The sequence below is a fragment of the Danio rerio genome, chromosome 9 (assembly GCF_049306965.1).
Source record: "Danio rerio strain Tuebingen ecotype United States chromosome 9, GRCz12tu, whole genome shotgun sequence".
NCBI classification, from domain to species: Eukaryota; Metazoa; Chordata; class Actinopteri; order Cypriniformes; family Danionidae; genus Danio; species Danio rerio.
This window is the reverse complement of record NC_133184.1, coordinates 27,235,039-27,253,048: the sequence shown is the minus strand read 5'-3', so window position 1 is coordinate 27,253,048 and position 18,010 is coordinate 27,235,039. Positions and strand designations below refer to the sequence as shown.

The 18,010-nt window shown below is 35.3% G+C and overlaps 1 protein-coding gene across 12 annotated transcripts in view; it reads right to left on the bottom strand.

Moving 5' to 3' along the window:
• zeb2a (zinc finger E-box binding homeobox 2a) overlaps positions 1 to 18,010 on the bottom strand; it is a 271,323-nt gene that overhangs the window by 212,055 nt on the left and 41,258 nt on the right. The gene's annotated exons all lie outside the window — the stretch shown is intronic.

Below are 18,010 nucleotides of genomic sequence, written 5' to 3'. Positions count from 1 at the left end.
CTAACTAGTGAAGAAGTGATCAAAATGTGTGTGTCTGTATTTGTGTGTGTGTGTGTGTGTGTGTGTGTGTGTGTGTGTGTGTGTGTGTGTGTGTGTGTGTGTGTGTGTGTGTGTTGAGGCCTACATGTTGCTGCATTTATGAGTTTACGTTAAACTAGGTGAAAGTGTGGCATATCGATAACCTCCCTTTGTGAGCATCGATTGGGTTATGAATGACGAACAGCGGGGTGCATCCCCTTTAAATGCCCGACAATGGCCACTTAGCCTTCCTTTGGGAAGGTGTGTGACAAAGAAATAATTGCGAACAAAAAAGCATCTTGTCACACCTGGAGGTACAATGTTGTTCTTTCTCACAGGAGCTCCACGTCAATAACCCACATAAAAGAGAATGTAAAAACACTCCCGCTGCTATAAATGACTTTTGGCATCCCATAATTTAAACTCTCTGTGCTTCGCTGTCAGGTGTATCATGTTAATTCCACATTCGTGTGTATGATGAGCTCCTTTCTCCACTTTTCTTCCTTTCTTTTACACTATATGCATTTTTTCTAGACCAAAAGCTAGTGACTTTTTTCATTTAAAAAAAACAGAAAAACACTCCAAATTTGCAAAATGGCAAAAACAAATTTGTGCTATTGTGATTTATTTTTAGTCATTTACAAAATAAAATAAATAAAAAAGAAGGATGGACGAATTGGTGGATGAATGGATGGATAGATTGGTGGACGGATCGATGGATGGATGGGTTGGTGGATGGATGGTTGGATGGATGGATGGATAAGTGGACAGATGGATGAATGGATGGAAGGATAAGATAAAAAAAAGCTTACATTAAAAGGTGTATGATGACTGGATGGATGGATGGATGGAATGAGAAATCTTACATTAAAAGGTGCAAGATGATTGAATGAATAGATGGATGGATGGATGGATGGATGGATGGATGGATGAGATAAAAAAAAGCTTGCATTAAAAGGTGTATGATGACTGGATGGATGACGGATGGATGGATGAATGGAATAAAAAATCTTACGTTAAAAGGTGCAAGATGATTGAATGAATGGATGGATGGGATGTAAAATCTTACATTAAAAGGTGCACAATGTTTAAATGAATGGATGGATGGATGGATTAGTGAACGAATGGATGGATGGATGGATGGATGGATGGATGGATGGATGGATGGATGGATGGATGGATGGATGGATAAGATAAAAAAGCTTACATTAAAAAGTGTGTGATGACTGAATGGATGTATGGATGTATGGATGGATGTATGGATGTATGGATGGATGGATGGGATGAAAAATCTTACGTTAAAAGGTGCACGATGATTGAATGAATAGATGGATGAATGGATGGATGGATTAGTGAACAAATGAATGGATGGATGGATGAGATAAAGCTTACATTAAAAAGTGTATGATGACTGGATGGATGTATGGATGGAAGTATGGATGGATGGATGGATGGATGGATGGATGGATGGATGGATGGATGGGATGAAAAATCTTACGTTAAAAGGTGCACGATGATTGAATGAATGGATGGATGGATGGATGGATTAGTGAATGAATGGATGGATGGATGAGATAAAAAGCTTACATTAAAAGGTGTATGATGACTGAATGGATGGATGGATGGATGGATGGATGGATAGATGGATGGATGGATGGATGGATGAACGACGAATGGATGGATGGATGGGATGAAAAATCTTACGTTAAAAGGTGCACGATGATTGAATGGATGGATGGATGGAAAATAGTTATGCAGTAAAATTTTATGTAATTTTTTTTTTAAATGTTAAAACAAAGTAGTCAAATGAGAATGTTTTCAAAACTAATGTCATAGTCTTATGGTTTATCTTAATAGCACCCTTAATATGTTCTGTTAACTATAAGTAATTTTTAATGACTTTAATGACTTGGTACCTTACTTCATTAGTATTACTTTAGAGTTGGTAGAATAAGTTGACACTTACTTGAAAATTTACTAATAATCGGTTGAAGTCTAAATGTCTGTCGGAGGACTATTAAAATAAAGTTTCATAGATTAATACATTTAATTAGGAGTTGAAATTAAGGAGCAACTATTGTGCAAACATAAACTTGCAATGTAACACTTATGGATGCTGATTCAGGTGTCAGTGGCATAAATTGTCATAAGTTTTCAAGATGCAATACTTTAACTAAGAAACCTCTGGTGCCAGTACACAGATATGAAGGGTAGTTAAGGCTAGGGGTGGGTTTAGCTGCTCCAAAATATCTATATGTATAAATATACAACATATTAAATTAATAACTACTTTGCAAATGCATGCAAATAATTAAATGTATCTGGATAGGAAAAACTGAAAGTAAAAAGTTCTCTGCATGTTGAAAAATTGCATCAAGTGAAGTGTCCGGTGCATCAAAACAGAGGTATGACCAACAGTGGACGCGTTGGGACTGAAAATGTGCTGGATGTGCCTAAGATTTATGCACTCAAATTATATGCAGATATGAGATTCCCACTGGCCGAAGACAGATGAACGCTGTCCTTTGAGGTTTTTACTTGGCTGGCAGACACATCACCACGTGGCCCCAAAGAGGATGTATGCTTTGGCTTATTCATTGTTCTTAAACATATATGTTGCTGTTTAACCCCAGAGACACAGGGTCATATATTGTGCCTCTTTTCACGTTTCGCCTTTATACGGCACACACTGCGAGCTCATCAACACAATCAAACGCGAACACTGGAATGATTGAATCTTGCCTTCACACTGCGGCTCTGCCTGGTACAGGACTGATTCATTTCTGAGGTGTGTGTGTGTGTGGGTCTCAGGGCGAGGTGAGGATAGGGCTCCTCACTGTCTCTCCAGACAGCAGCACTAACAGGGCGTCTTTGAGGGGGGACCTCATTCGAGCGGGCGGGTGCACATCTGGGCGGCAGCACAACAAGTGGCCCACTGTGCCGCGGACCCCTGTGGCGTATGAAATCAAACGCACATTCATAACGTTTTCTGTGATTCCCCTCTGTCCCCGGTCCCCGTTCCTTGGCCAAAGTGCATCCTCGGGGTGTAGAAGAGGATCACACCATTATCCGTGGCGCTCTGAGAGTAGAACACGCTCATGCACAATCTCAAACACAGAGGTTTTATGTCCAGCTGTTTTTTTTTCCCCCACATGGACATAGGAGCGTATCACAACGAAGAGGCTGTTTAAATGACAGAGCAAGGCCTTGTGGACAATCCAACTTCCTGTTGACTGGATTCCACTCCCATAATGCAATGCTCGCTATCGTAGGCTCAGCCAGATGAGTGTCAAAGGCCGCTTTTAACACAGCAGTGCACATGGGGCTCAAAGGTGAGGTCTGCAAACTCTCATAAAAGCTTGATGATGAATTAGATGCGAGCAGACCATGATTAGCATCGTTTAATCCACCACATGAGACATTAATGGTGATGGAAACTGTCATATAATATGTACATAATCGAGAACAGGAGAGAAATTTGAGAAGAGGTAAAGTATTTCTCAGATGTCCCACATGCAATCGCAGAGTTAGTCTCATATGTAGTCATCGACAGGTGCAATAAACATACAAAAAAATCTCTTCATTCCCCTGCTAAAACATCTGCTATTGAAACATTATTCTGAACATCACCGTTCTGTCATGCGCTTATTTAGATGCTATGTTAGCCGATGATTAAGATTTCAATTTTCAACTGATTTTAGAATTATCTTAATGGATAATTATGTACAAGTATATACGTAGGCATGTACGGATGCACAATATATCATTTCAGCATCAATAATGCAATGTGTGCATCTGCAATATTCACATCACAGGATGTGTGTTGTTGAGTCATGATTAGAGTTGACCAGGAGCCACAGTTCAGAACGCAGGAGATTTGTGGGGTTACTGCAGAATTTGGCCATAATCGAGTGAAAGTTCATAATTTGCATGTGTTTTAAGGCCTGTGACTGTGTGAGCATTTCAAGAGTGATTAGATAAGTCATGCACACAAAAAAGATTGCGTTTCTAACTTTAATAAAGATTGATTTTATTGAATTATTAATACAATGACTAGATTATGCAGTCTTATTATTTCTTAAATGATTGTATCTAAACAATCCAATTCACTTATGGTGCATGTCTTTGGATTGTGGGTGAAAACGGAGCACCTGGCACAAACTCCCAATATCATGCAGTCCTATAACATTGTTATTTTCAAATTATTTTTAGGGCCCTTATTTTTTGGTGTGCTGTGAGGCTGGATAAACAAAAAACAAACAATCACACTTTATTTTGATGGTCCGTTTGTTGAATTTAAGTTACATCTACATGCCAAATAATTCTCATTAGGTTATAAGTAGACTGTTTGGTTGGAGTTGGGGTGAGGGTTAGTGTAAGTTGACATGTACTTGCAAAGTTTCTTATAGTCAGTCAAATGTCTGTTGAAGGAGCAGAATCAACAGAAATTAAGCTGACAGTTTACTAATACTCCAAGGGACCATCAAAATAAACTGTTACCAAACAATCCACTAAGGGTTGAATCTTATGATTCTTCATCAATTTATTTCTTTTATGTTAGATTAACGCCAATCTGTCAGATGCACATGTATCTGTGAGAGCATATAATGGGACTAACTGCTTCAAACTATATGTTAAAGGTATCTTGCCAGTTATTTTAAAGCTTTTGATATAAAATCAAGTCTCATTTTTATGTTGAACTGAATTATGCACTTTCTCTGCAGCAGCTCACTCTGTTTCCTACACTATTTTTCAAATATGGATATATCAAACAAATATATATATATATATATATATATATATATATATATATATATATATATATATATATATATATATATATATATATATAAACAGTAATGCCTTGTACCATATCTTCCATAAGATCCATCTATTTATTTATTTGTAATTCTTTTTTTATTTTTTTTTTATTTAGTATAACAGTTTTGGATGACACACAATGGATGGACACAAATCTTCCAGCCTTCATTAAACATATCTCTATTTGTTTTCCAAAGATTTCTAAAGGATGAGTAATGGCGTGAGGGTGAGTAAATGATGACAGAATTTTTATTTAGGGTGAACTAACCCTTTAACATGTCTCTCCCGAAAGTCGCTCCTCCTTTTTATCTTTTCCCTCTGCCCACTATTCTAAAGGAGATGGGGTCGCCTCAGAGTCCAGAGAGGGCAGCACAAGTGTGGCATTGTGGGCCAAAGGAGAGACGGCCATTGTTCCTGCCCGCCGCCTGCCACAGCTGTGCACGAATAAGAGCAGGGACAAACCACAACATATATCAATGTGGAGGCTGTGAGGGATGGTCCACGGGTGTCCACACTCAAAGAAGCCTAGTGTCTTTCAACTAAAAAATGCCAATGGGCACACAAATCACTCAAGGTGACGCTTTTACTGCTTTCAATCCACAGCAGGAGACAAGAGACCAAGTAAAAAGAACAGACGCATTAGGAATAGGAAAAAGCATTTGTGTCTCTTTGATTAATATACATATGCTGTACATAAACATGTACAAATGCATACATATATGCCCAACACACAGCTACCAGTCATTTTCTAAATTCTATTTAGTTTCACTTAAAACTGTAGTAAAAAAGACAAAGTATATAAAACAAATCACTAAAACTTTGGTGAATTAAAATATTTTATTATTATTATTATTATTATTATTATTATTATTATTATTATTAATATTATTAAATTTATATAATTATAAATATAAACACCCTGGTATGTTTTAGAAGAAAATATTTTTAATTTCAACATTTCATGATTTATTTATTGCTTTGTCCAGTGTACATGCAACCAAACAATCCATTAGTAATCTTATTGATTACCAAATCTGACTAAAAACTGGATCTAAACACCTTTAATCATGATCCAAAATCCAAAATCATGATCAAAGCAATTTTTAAGCCATTTTTCAACCCAACTGCTTTATTTCATGTTTAGATTAATACACTAGTAGGAATGATTTAATTCCAAATGAAACATTAAGTGTTGATGTAAATTAGAGATACACCAATCATCATTTTCCATGTCCAATTTCAATTCTGATTTTTTTACTAGCAAGTTGGCCGATTCCAAATTCAATTTGTTCATTCATTCAGTCATTCATTCATTCATTTGTTCATTTTTATTTTTTTATTTTTAACAATAAATCAGAAAAAAATCTGAGTAAATGAGCAAAATGTTTATGTGCTTTTTGGAATGAACTATGCAGCGATTTCAAATTACAACTACACAATCATTAACTTGGACATGTACTGATTTTAAAACAGATTGTAGAATTTCAAAAGAATGTTACTTAAAACTTAACTACACGAAACTGAAATAGTAGACAATGATGGATAAAAATGTCAATTCAATCTCTGCCAGCAGGTGGCGTTTTAGAACAGCAGAAATAACATTTCCTTGATTACGATTGTAAGCTGCATCCGATATTTATCAGGCTATGCATTACACAAAGTTATGAAAATGAAATTAAAAGATGCACAATTGTACTGAATGAATCCCACGTACATCAAGCATAAACCTATAGGTGTTTACTCAAGCTTTAGACTTTGAAGTAAAAATCACAAGTAATCAGCTATATACAGTATGATGAGCTGTTATAAAACTGGCCAATCACATAAATATTACTCATACAGTCCATAAATTTATAATAATAAACATATCGCAAAACTATTAAACAAATTAAGGTTAACGTTAATGTTTGCTGATTACACATTTAGAAAGTAAATCGTTTGGTTCCATTTTATTTTTGCCAGTCAATATTTTTGCCAGAGGCATCCAAAATGTAGGGATGCTCTGATCGATCGGACGGAGATCGGTATCGGCCGATAATCACCTTATATGACTCGATCATTACTCACTTATCTGTCTGATCACATGAACCAATCACAAGTGTTCGTTTATGGGTTTACAAGCAGAGGAAGATGCATTTTAACTTCTTATGCATCAAATATGCTCTCCAAACTTTTTCGTTTAATTATTCTTTCATCATTTGCAATGTTTGCATTGTTAGTCATTTTCCTTACCATTTTTTAATTTGTTTTATGTATTATTTTCGGTAAAGCTGCTTCTGACTATGACATGTCCACACTAAATGGTTGTAAGAGATGTGTTTAAAGGATTAAATGCAACATCCTTCATTTATTATTTTAGGAAAGGAGAGATCTCCACTTAAGTATTATACTTGAAGGGGAAAATGTGCTTTATGCAATTTTAAAGTTGCATAAAGCTTGAAGCATCAGAATCAGTACTCTGTATTGGCCGATGACGAGCAATCGGTACTTGGTATCGGCTCCAAAAATCCTGATCGGAACATCTCTACCAAAATTGAATACTTATTTCTCAATTTGTTAAATATAGTTGCACTTTCTGAGTGAAAAATTGTGTCTAAACCAATAAATTGTAGAATTATTATTAAACATGTAAATTCATGTTTCATTCATGTCATGTAAACTCTAAAAGATATTTCTTCTTCTGGAATGATGACTGAATGGATTTCTAAAATACTTTTCATTTGACATGGCAAGAATATATGCGGTATATTCTTTTTAAAATGTGATGGGTTTTTGACAGCCCTAATAGAAACCATGCTATACTGTATATATAATTGGAATAAAACCCTTGTTTATTGCTTCTGATCTATCACTGTGGAAGAAGCAAGTACATTTTCAGCCTGGAAGACAGAAGAAGGTTAGTGTTTGTGTTGCATTTCACTTGATTCAACATGAAACTAGAAACAGCTCACACTCAACAGGCCACTGCATCCAGGCTAGTCAATGAACTGGAAGGAAAGTGGACATGGTATCTGCAGGATATTGGCAGCGGGCAGGGCTCCCTGTGATGGTGGCTAAAAACGAACGGCGCAGGGGCAAGTTAAACGCAGCATGTTCACCCCAAGCGTGCCCTTTAAGAGCCGTGAGTGCACTGCTCGCTGCAGGAGTGCCTTAAGTCCACACTAAGCTTCTCTTCCATACCGTACAAAATTATCCCTCACTTCTCGCTCTTTCTCATGCTCTTCTTGTGCTCCTGTTATTAGCTACCGCTCTGGACAAATATTGTGGTTGTGGAGTCGGAACAGATATCCGTCTTACAAACTGAGCAAGATAGGGGCAGAAAGAGGTTAGGAGCTGTGCTTGTGGACAGGAGAGAAAGGCTGGGAGGAGAGTGCATATTAAAAGCTCCGAAATTGTGCTGCTATTAAAATATAAATGTATTCGCTATACTGTTCAGAAGTTTGAGATTAATGAGATATTTCCAATACTTTTGAAAGAATCTCTTCGGCTCAGTAAGGCTCCACAAACAGTACTTTTGTAAACTACTTACAATAACAATTTTAAAGGTGCTGTATGTAAGTTTTTGACTCTACCGAAGCATAAAAACACCATAATATGTTTGCAGATATTTATGAAACATGCTAAGTGAACATACTTGTTTATCTGAAAAACAATGCTGAAGTAAAATTTTCTGCTGGAGAGCTGTCTTTGTTTTGGAAATTTAACCCAGCCAATGCTAGTTAAGCCAATTATATTTCAGCACCCTGGGTTGCCTTGGTGAAAAACCATGCATGTCATACATTCAGTCTGAAAGGCTTTTAAAGTGTACATCCACGAACAAAATGCAACCTCTGATGGACAGTTGCAGACTTCGAAATGAGCAGATTCAGAGTTCCACATAAGGTGGCTATTAATTAGCAAATAAAATAAATATTACGAGCGTAACATTAGGTGAGCAGGTTACACTGTAACCCTGTGTCCTAACAACACGCTACGTGATGAGATTTGTGGTAATAAGCAATCTGACTGTTTGCGTAAGACGAAACATGTTAGAAATTTGAATATAGCCTTTTAGAAGCAAAGAATCATGCACTTACTGCATTCCAACAAAATGGTAAGGTTTATAATTTAATTAATACATAATAAACCTTTAACATTTTTAAATGTAGATGCTGAATCACTGATATGTGTTGGCTTGCATTCAGTTCCACTCATGGATGGAGTCACAGTTCTGAAGTTCAATTTAAAACTTTTATTTTATTTTCTGAGGTGATCAAAGTCTGAGGTGATCATTGTCAGTTTTCTGTTGTTCAGCTGCAAGAAATAGAAACCATTTCTAAACTATGACCCATGTGAACTGAATGCCAATTGAACCTTCAGGAATCATGCTATAATGATTCCTGAAATATTATTATTCTATTCTATTAATACTATTATGATTCCGGAAATACTATTATTCCTGGAGGAAACCCACGCGGAGGCAGGGAGAACATGCAAACTCCACACAGAAACGCCAACTGAGTCAAGGTTCAAACCAGCGACCTTCTAGCTGTGAGGAGACAGCACAACCTACTGCGCAATTGCGTTCCTTTAATATGTTTTTAAATGTAATTAACTCATGTGATGGCAAAGCTGAATGGCAATTGAACCTTCAGGAATCATTCCAATTAAAACAGTTATGTTTTTGTTATTATTATTAGCAGTAGTATTGTTGTTATTATAATTATTATTATATCCATCTTGTAATTACCAAACTGTAAAGTTACAATTATAATGGATTAATCAAAACAGTTAAGTAAATTTTTTTATTTATTTATTTAGTAATGTTAAAGGGCCCTATCATACACTGCGCTACGCTGTTAAAATAGCAAATGCATTTGCACTCAGATGTGCGCCCATAGGCGTTCTGGTTTAAAAAGGAAGGCGTTCTGAGGTGCACTACTGGCGGTTGCAATTTTGAGAAACTAAAATAGATTTTTCATTAGACCAAAACAAACCCGGTCTAAACTCCGGCGCAGAGTTGCGCCTCGCTTACACACTGCTTAATACACACAAGAGAGCAATAGGCAAATATCTTTACATATGAAAAAAATTAAATATTAAGGATATATATATATATATATATATATATATATATATATATATATATATATATATATATATATAATAAGAATAGATATAGGATATAAATATAAAGGATTAAAATATTACAAAACATTATTTTCTAGCCTACATAAATATGAAAAACCACTGCTTTTATGTCTTCTTCATCTCGGGAGGCTTTTTCAGTTCATTTATAACAATTTGCTCTTGTATAATGTGATTATTTTTAGCAGTATTATTTATTATATCCATATTTATATTTGTTTTATTAAAACAAGCTTAGATTTGCCCACCTGTCAGGTTTTAGACCATATGGGGCACAGCATGTGTTTTAGGATATAACTGAGGTTTTTGACCACACTTCATTATTATTGTTCATTTATTCATTTGCTGGAAATTAGAACTGAATTTAGAAATAGTTTTAAAACGAATATTTGCGCTTAACAAACACAATTATTTATTTATAGGCTAATTGATGTCTGTGCGTAAAGGTTTTCCTATCCAAGAGCGAAAGTGAAAGTACATCCATTATCTCATTGTCATGCAGTGGATGCTCTGTTTAACAGTTTTCTGTTAAAAAAAACTGTTAACTGTTTGCTAGTGAAATGCTCATTTTTTTCCACTTAGACTTAATTTACGTCCTGTAAATAGTGAATGCGTTTATGGCGCGACGCAGCTGGCTCTTAAAGGGAATAGGAGATGAGACTCTAATTGGTTTATTCTCACAACACACCTATAACTCATAAAGAAAATAAACTCAACCCTTTTAGACCATGCGCCACGGCGCCAAGCGGATTTTCTCGTCCTTAAATTAGCAAGAATGCGTTCTGACATGCCCTGAAAGCGATTGCGCCCTGTGATTTGCGCTCTGCGCATGGACCGTCAAAATAGAGCCCAATGTGTTACATTTTAAAATTAATTGATCATAATGTGCAATAGCCTTCATGGTTACATGCACTATATTGGTTTTCATATGAACTATGTTCTATCGGACTGTTTTAATAAGCAGAACGTTAAAAACTGCTATGCTAAATTAAATGTTAAATTTAAATTGCTAAATTAAATGTTTTTGTTTATTGGATGTTTAATCAAAAAACATCAACAAAAAAGGAAAATTTCTATATTGCAAATCAGCCCAAAAATACCAAGATCTGTTTTTTAGACATGTTACTTGATTTAATTTAACCTTTTACTCACTTAAAAACACCAATCGATGTTTGCAGAATTCAATACTTATATGTGAACAAATCTGTTCTACAAATAAAAAAAAAGTGTGCCTCCTCTTTAATCTAATGAAAAAAGAAAATGTACATTAATATAAAAAATGGTGTTTTGATGGACAACATTCTCATGGTTACAAAATGACACAAGCAAATGATCACAGAATATTCATGTCCAACTATTTAAATGATGTCAGAAAAAGATAAAGCAAGTCATATTGGGAAAAGAGACGAAATATTTGAGGCTAAACATGCAGTGAATCGACAAAGTGCTCCCTGCAGGGTGTTTGTCTTTGGTCAGGTAGTTCCTGGACTGAATCCCGTTTTCCAACACAATTGGCAGACACCTGCTCCTCACAGATGGCGATAGCAGGACTCGATTTGCTACCATCTGCTCCATATTACAGAAAGGTGCTGCACTCTTCCTTAAACATTAAATAACAAGGAGAATCTCCACACGTCCAGTGGAATGCAGCCCCAAACGTTACTTATCCCTTGGCTCTAGTTTGTCAAAATGGGTTGTTGTAGACTATGTTTAAGAATTATTTGGCCTGCTCCACATACTTTGGCGCCCAAGGTCTGTGTTTTGCACAATAACGAGAATCTGTTTTTTGTGTTCGCCGGGCCACTTGTTTTTTTTGCTCCTATTGATTCACGAGGCAGATTTTTTTTCCCTTTTTTTTTTTTAGATTTGAGCTCCCTAATGAGCTGAAGAAGTTCTCTGGTTCATCTTGAAAGGTCAAAAGCCCAAGGAAAGTGTTCAGGTCAGAAAAAAAGTTGGAGTATTTGACCTCTCTACCTAACATCTAACACCTTTAAACACGTTTGGCTTTGACTCCAACCGCCAACCTCGTTCTCCATCCCGACTTGATTATTCCTATTGTCATAAGTCAAGATATAATTGCGAGATCAATTATTGATTGTTTTCTGACTTTGTTTATGCGATCTGCCAAGCGCAATTGTGTTTGTATTCATTATTTGAATATGACGTTCTCGTGAGGATTTGGTTGCATTCGAGAAGAGGGGAAGAACTTTGCTCAAGGCAAGAGTATATCTTCAATGTCAGATCACTCACACACACATAAACACACACGCACACACACACAGGCCTCTAGACTTTCATCTGCAGCGATAGCGAGATGCTCGGCAGCACAGTTGGAGGTCTCTAAGTTGGGGCAAGGGCTCCTCAGACAGAGCGTTTCCTCTACGCATACAACACACAGAGAGACACGCACAGCACACTTGCTATCGGCGTGCTTGAATTATTCATGAAGGAACAGGACAAGAAGCTACAAATGAGGTTATGGAGACCTGTGCTGAAACATATGGACTTTTCTCTGCAGGAAGATGACGCTCCTTTAAATCTGTGCCATTACATTCTCTTTGAAATAAAATAATTTGGGATGGTACTGTGTGTTAAATGATAACAGCGATGTAAAATGTCCATCCTTACTGAGGAAGACACGTTTAGTCAAGCTATGGGAACAATAAAAAGGAGCTCAAATTGGGATTGGGTTAGAAATAACCTGCATTTATTTTATTGAAAATATTTTAACTGCTGAAGAGTTCAAGTGTTTCTCTGTTGACAATGCAGCTATTTTTGATGAATTTGTACGTATTACTGTTCAGCATTGGTCTCTTATGGTCAGCATTGCTGATGTAGAAATCAATTTTCACTGAAATTTCACAAATTATTACTTAAAACTGTCTAGTAGAAAGAATGAACCCCCATTTTCTTGTAAAACAGATAAACAAACAAACAAAAAACATTCAAGTTTATTAAAACATTCAACACATACAGCAAGAAAAATAAGTATTAAACACGTCACCATTCTCAGAAAACATATTTTTAAAGGTGCTGTTGACTTGAAATTTTCACCAGATGTTGGTAACAACCAAAGAAATTCATATATGAAAAGAAAACAAATCTAATTAGTTTACAAATTAAGTTACATTTACATTTAGTCATTTAGCAGATGCTTTTATCCAAAGCGACTTACAAATATGTGTAACAAAATTAAATGACACAGAGAAAAAGTAATGAACATATGAAGAAAGAGAGGTGTAAAAAGGCAGTGAAAGCCCAGACAGCAGCTGAAATCTCTCAGTAGTTCTTCAGCAACCCTCTGCCCGTCCTCAATCTAAATTATTATTTTCTGCTTCAGTCCAACATCTACATTATCAGGATGATGAAGATGAAACTGGGGTGGACATTTCAGAAAGACAATGATCCAAAAAACAGCCAAGGAACTCTCAAATGCTTTCAGAGAAAAAAAAAAATCAAGCTGTGGAATGGCCCAGTCAATCACCTGACTCGAATCTAATAGAAAATACTAATTTAATATCTGATTTGACGGACCCACAGAACCATCAAGATTTTTACACAGGTTTGCCAAATCTGTGAAAAATTCACACCTGAACAATTCATGTGACTTCATTTTCCATATGCGAGGTGTCTTTAGGCTGCCATCACCAAAAAATAATTATACTGAAAGTATTAAATATGTTTCGGTTAGGGCTGGGCAATGAATTCATTTTATCGATTAAGTGGAGTGTGAAGCTTACATCGATTTGTTTGAATAAAAAATTGGTTTTCATTCTATTTCAGCAGCTCCTTCAGTAATATTATTCCAAGGGGAAAAATGGCATGTTCGATACTTATTTTACCCGCTGTATTTGAAAACAGTAGTATTTTAAAAAAATCATGTTCTATTGTAATAAACTGATTTGCTATTTAAGCAACATTTCTTATCTTCAACATTTGCTTTTTATATGTATTTATTCATCTTTGGTCAATTGTAAGATCATAAGATCTTATATTTATAATCATTTATAACAGTATAAATGTACTTACTGTCACTATTGGTCAATTTTATATATAACTTTGGTCTGGAATAAACAAATCAATCAATCAATCAATCAATCAATCAATCAATCAATCAAATCAATAAAACTTTTACATGTTAGTACATTCTTGATATTTTTGTAATTATTTTCATTTTACTATTATCAGTAAATAAGTAATCAATGTTTATTCTTTTAAAGTATGGCTACTTTGTGTAGTCAAATAACCTTAATGAAAATATGTATTGCCATCTTTTTTTCATTTTCTTTTGTAAACACTTCAAAATATAAGATATCGTCTATCATTTGTCTTGCCAATGATCTGACTACTCTTGTTTTAATTCAAACTTCCTTTATCACAGTCTCTCTAATCTGTTGCCAGTCTGAAGATCTGAGTAATTAGCCATCAGCCAATCCAATAGATTTAGCCTCAAAAGGAAGTTGGGAAATGATGACGGGAGAATATCACAACCTGTGGACACACACACAAGAGCCAAACAGCCAGAACCATCGGCACAAAACTGGAAAGGTTGGAAGCATTTCTCTTGAGAGGGTCTGGAGGTACAGGACCTCAGAGTGTGCAAAGAAGAGCTATGTTTTGTCTGGGTCACTGTGTGATGTGTCTCCAAGTTTACACAGGGAATATGATAACAGCAGTTGCACATGTGACCTTTCTTTTCTTACTCTAGCCAAGCATATCTCAATATGTATGTGCTTGTTGTGTATGTGAAATCCTCATTTAAAGTCCTCATTTAAAAACCAAAATATGAATGCTATTTCAAGGCAATTTATAACTTTTTTTATTTAGTGACTATTTCATATGAATTCGTGTGATATATATATTAGAGCTTCACGATTCTGGCTAAAATAAGAATCGCAATTTTTTTCCTTAAAATAAAGATCACGATTTTCTCATGATTCTGTAGATGTAAAATAAAGGTATGGTAAAAAAATGGCACAACCTCGATAATAATATTATGTGTAGGTCTACTGGTTTCTATAAATAATTCTATTCTACTTATAATAATTCTGATGTTGAATTATTATGTTTGAGATATATGCTTGCAATCTGTCATATTAGACAATTTTATTCACTGGTAAAATCAGACATTTGCCATTATCAGATTATATTCAACAATATATAGGCTAGAGTACTTATACTAACATTGTAAACGTTTATTTTCATGCACAATTGTGGGTTTGCTATGAAAGAAAAAACATATCAAATGCTTGTCATAATCATAACTCTAAAATGCGATAAAATGCGATATGATCATTTAAATGAAGTGCACACTTTCGGTTTCATTCTGACTGCTAAGTGCTTGTTCATACTTCGTGCGCAGCTCCCAAACGATCACTCTGTGCCACAAACTGAATATTATTTACAACTGTATTACCTGTTACTGGCAACATACTGTATGCAGGTTCCGCGTGTGCCCTCTCTGTGATAACAGCTCACGGTCAGCAGCACACGTCACGTGTGATTTCCCGATCGCAAAAACATCATTATATTAAGACAAAAATGACATTTTTAGGTAAATTATACCTTATAAATACATTATGTGACTCATTTAACATCATTTGGAGGTGTCAATGTCACTGAGAAACGTGTGTGAAACAATGAAAAGACTCGTGCAGCCGCCTTTTCTTCTCTCCTGAACTTGAAAGTATGATTGGCAGAATCGCAGAAATGCTGGATTAAGATTGTCTAGGGCAGTGGTCACCAAACTTGTTCCTGGAGGGCCGGTGTCCTGCAGATTTTACCTCCAACCCTAATCAAACACACCTGAACAAGCTAATCAAGCTCTTACTTGGTATACTTAAAACATCCAGGCAGGTGTGTTGAGCCAAGTTGGAACTAAACCCTGCAGGGACAACGGCCCTCCAGGACCAGGATTGGTGACCCCTGGTCTAGGGGGTCGAATCGAGATTGCGATCTTTTAACAATTAATTGTGCAGCTCTAATATATAAGCTCTAATATATTTATATATATATATATATATATATATATATATATATATATATATATATATATATATATATATATATATATATATATATATATATATATATAATGCAGTAATTATATTTTACATCATATTTTTGTTCTAATGCTAAATAAAAAAACACTTTTATTATCTCTTGAAGCTTGTTCCAAACTCTTAAAGTTACATCATATGACTTTTTCTCTGAAATCTGATTATTTATAAAATGAGAAAAATTTGAATAATAACAACAACAACAACAATTAATGTAATAAGCTGCGGTCACTCTGGACTTTTCTCCTCTTAGATTTCCATTCACACGCACTTGAATACGTCAGACTGGAAACGCAAGGTCGTGTGACAAGTTTTGCAGTTCACTGCATTAGAAAGTTGAAGCTTGGTGAACTCTGACCAGCAAAATCGCATCACATGATTGTGTGAGACCAATTAAAGATCAAAACATGACCTTTCTGGACAGAAATTTTAAACATGGACTAATCGCTCACTTTTTTTAATGTCTAATCATCTTGTTCAATACCGCCCCTTTTCACAGCGCCATACATCAGGATTTCGTGCGTACAAACTCTAGTGTGACCGCAGCATTATTTACATGACCTGAGTCAATAAATCTGATCTCACAAACTAAGCACAAATTTTGCATTTTGTATAAATTCTGTTGCAAACCTATTGAAATATTTCTTGTAATTATGAATATTTATTTTGCTTGTTTCTACTAAAAATTAATACAAAAATATATAAGAATCAATGCTATTATGGTGTCACACCTATGGTTTATTAGTATGTGCAACCCCAAATCAGAAAAAGCTGGGACAGTATGGAAAAAACTAATCCAAAAAAAGTTATTTTCCAAATTTACTTTGACTTGTATTTAATTGCAGATAATATAAACTAAATAATTCAACTTCATTTCATTTGTAAATATACATCCTTCCTTGCCATTCAGACCTGCGTCGCATTCCAAAAAAAGTTTAGGACTAGCAATCAGTTAAATTGGTTAAATAATGATGTGATTTGAAACTAGTGATGTCAAAAGGTGATTGTAATTGTGATTTGGTACAAAAGCAGCATTTAAAATCTATGACTCAAGTGAATAAATCTGCTCTTACAAACAAGGAAAATTTAAGCATTTTGGAGGGGGGGGGATCCTCTTTTAAACTTCTTGAAATGTTTATTCTAAAGAGCAATATTGATTTAGCTTGTTTCAACTACATGAAAAAACAAAACACTATAGAATGTAAATGAAATTATAGTGCCTGGCCTATGGTCTTAATTTATTAGTAAGTAAATAGCAGAAATAGTCAACCTTTTATCACTCAAAAACAAAATAGCTCCGGATTGGCATCAAAAAAATTGCAATTATATTAGCTGCAAAACTCATGGTCTTCTCTCCTGATATTTTACAAAAGTTATTTCTCATAATTAGAAATAACAATTTAAACTCATAATTGTGAAATTGCTATGTTGCGTCCTTCAATTTTTATTTCTATTTATATTTTAAGACTTCTTTTCAGTGCATATAGTATTGGATTTTTCTTTTCCGAATTGAGTTTACAACTTTTCTGACTTACAGTACATGTACTGTACTAAGAATTGTGACAGTGGGGGCAGTTATCCCTTTTCATTGATTAAAAAAAAAAATTATAATATCCTGTATAAGCTTAGATGGTTCAGTGGTTAGCACTGTCTCCTTACAGCAAGGTCACTGTTTCAAGTCCCGGCTAGGACAGTTGGCAGTTTGTGTTTGCGTTTGTATCCTCTGGGTGCTCTGCTTTCCCCTCACAGTGCAAAGACATGCAGTACAGCTGAATTGGGTAAACAAAATTGGCCATAGTGTGTGTGAATGTAAGAGTATATGGGCGTTTCTCAGTACTAGGTTGCGGCTGGAAGGGTATATGCTGCCTAAAACATGTGCTGGAATAGTTGGCGGTTCATTCTGCTGTGGTGACCTCTGATAAATAAGGGACTGAGCTAAAGGAAAATGATTAAATGCATAAGTCTAGACTGGGGACATTTTACAT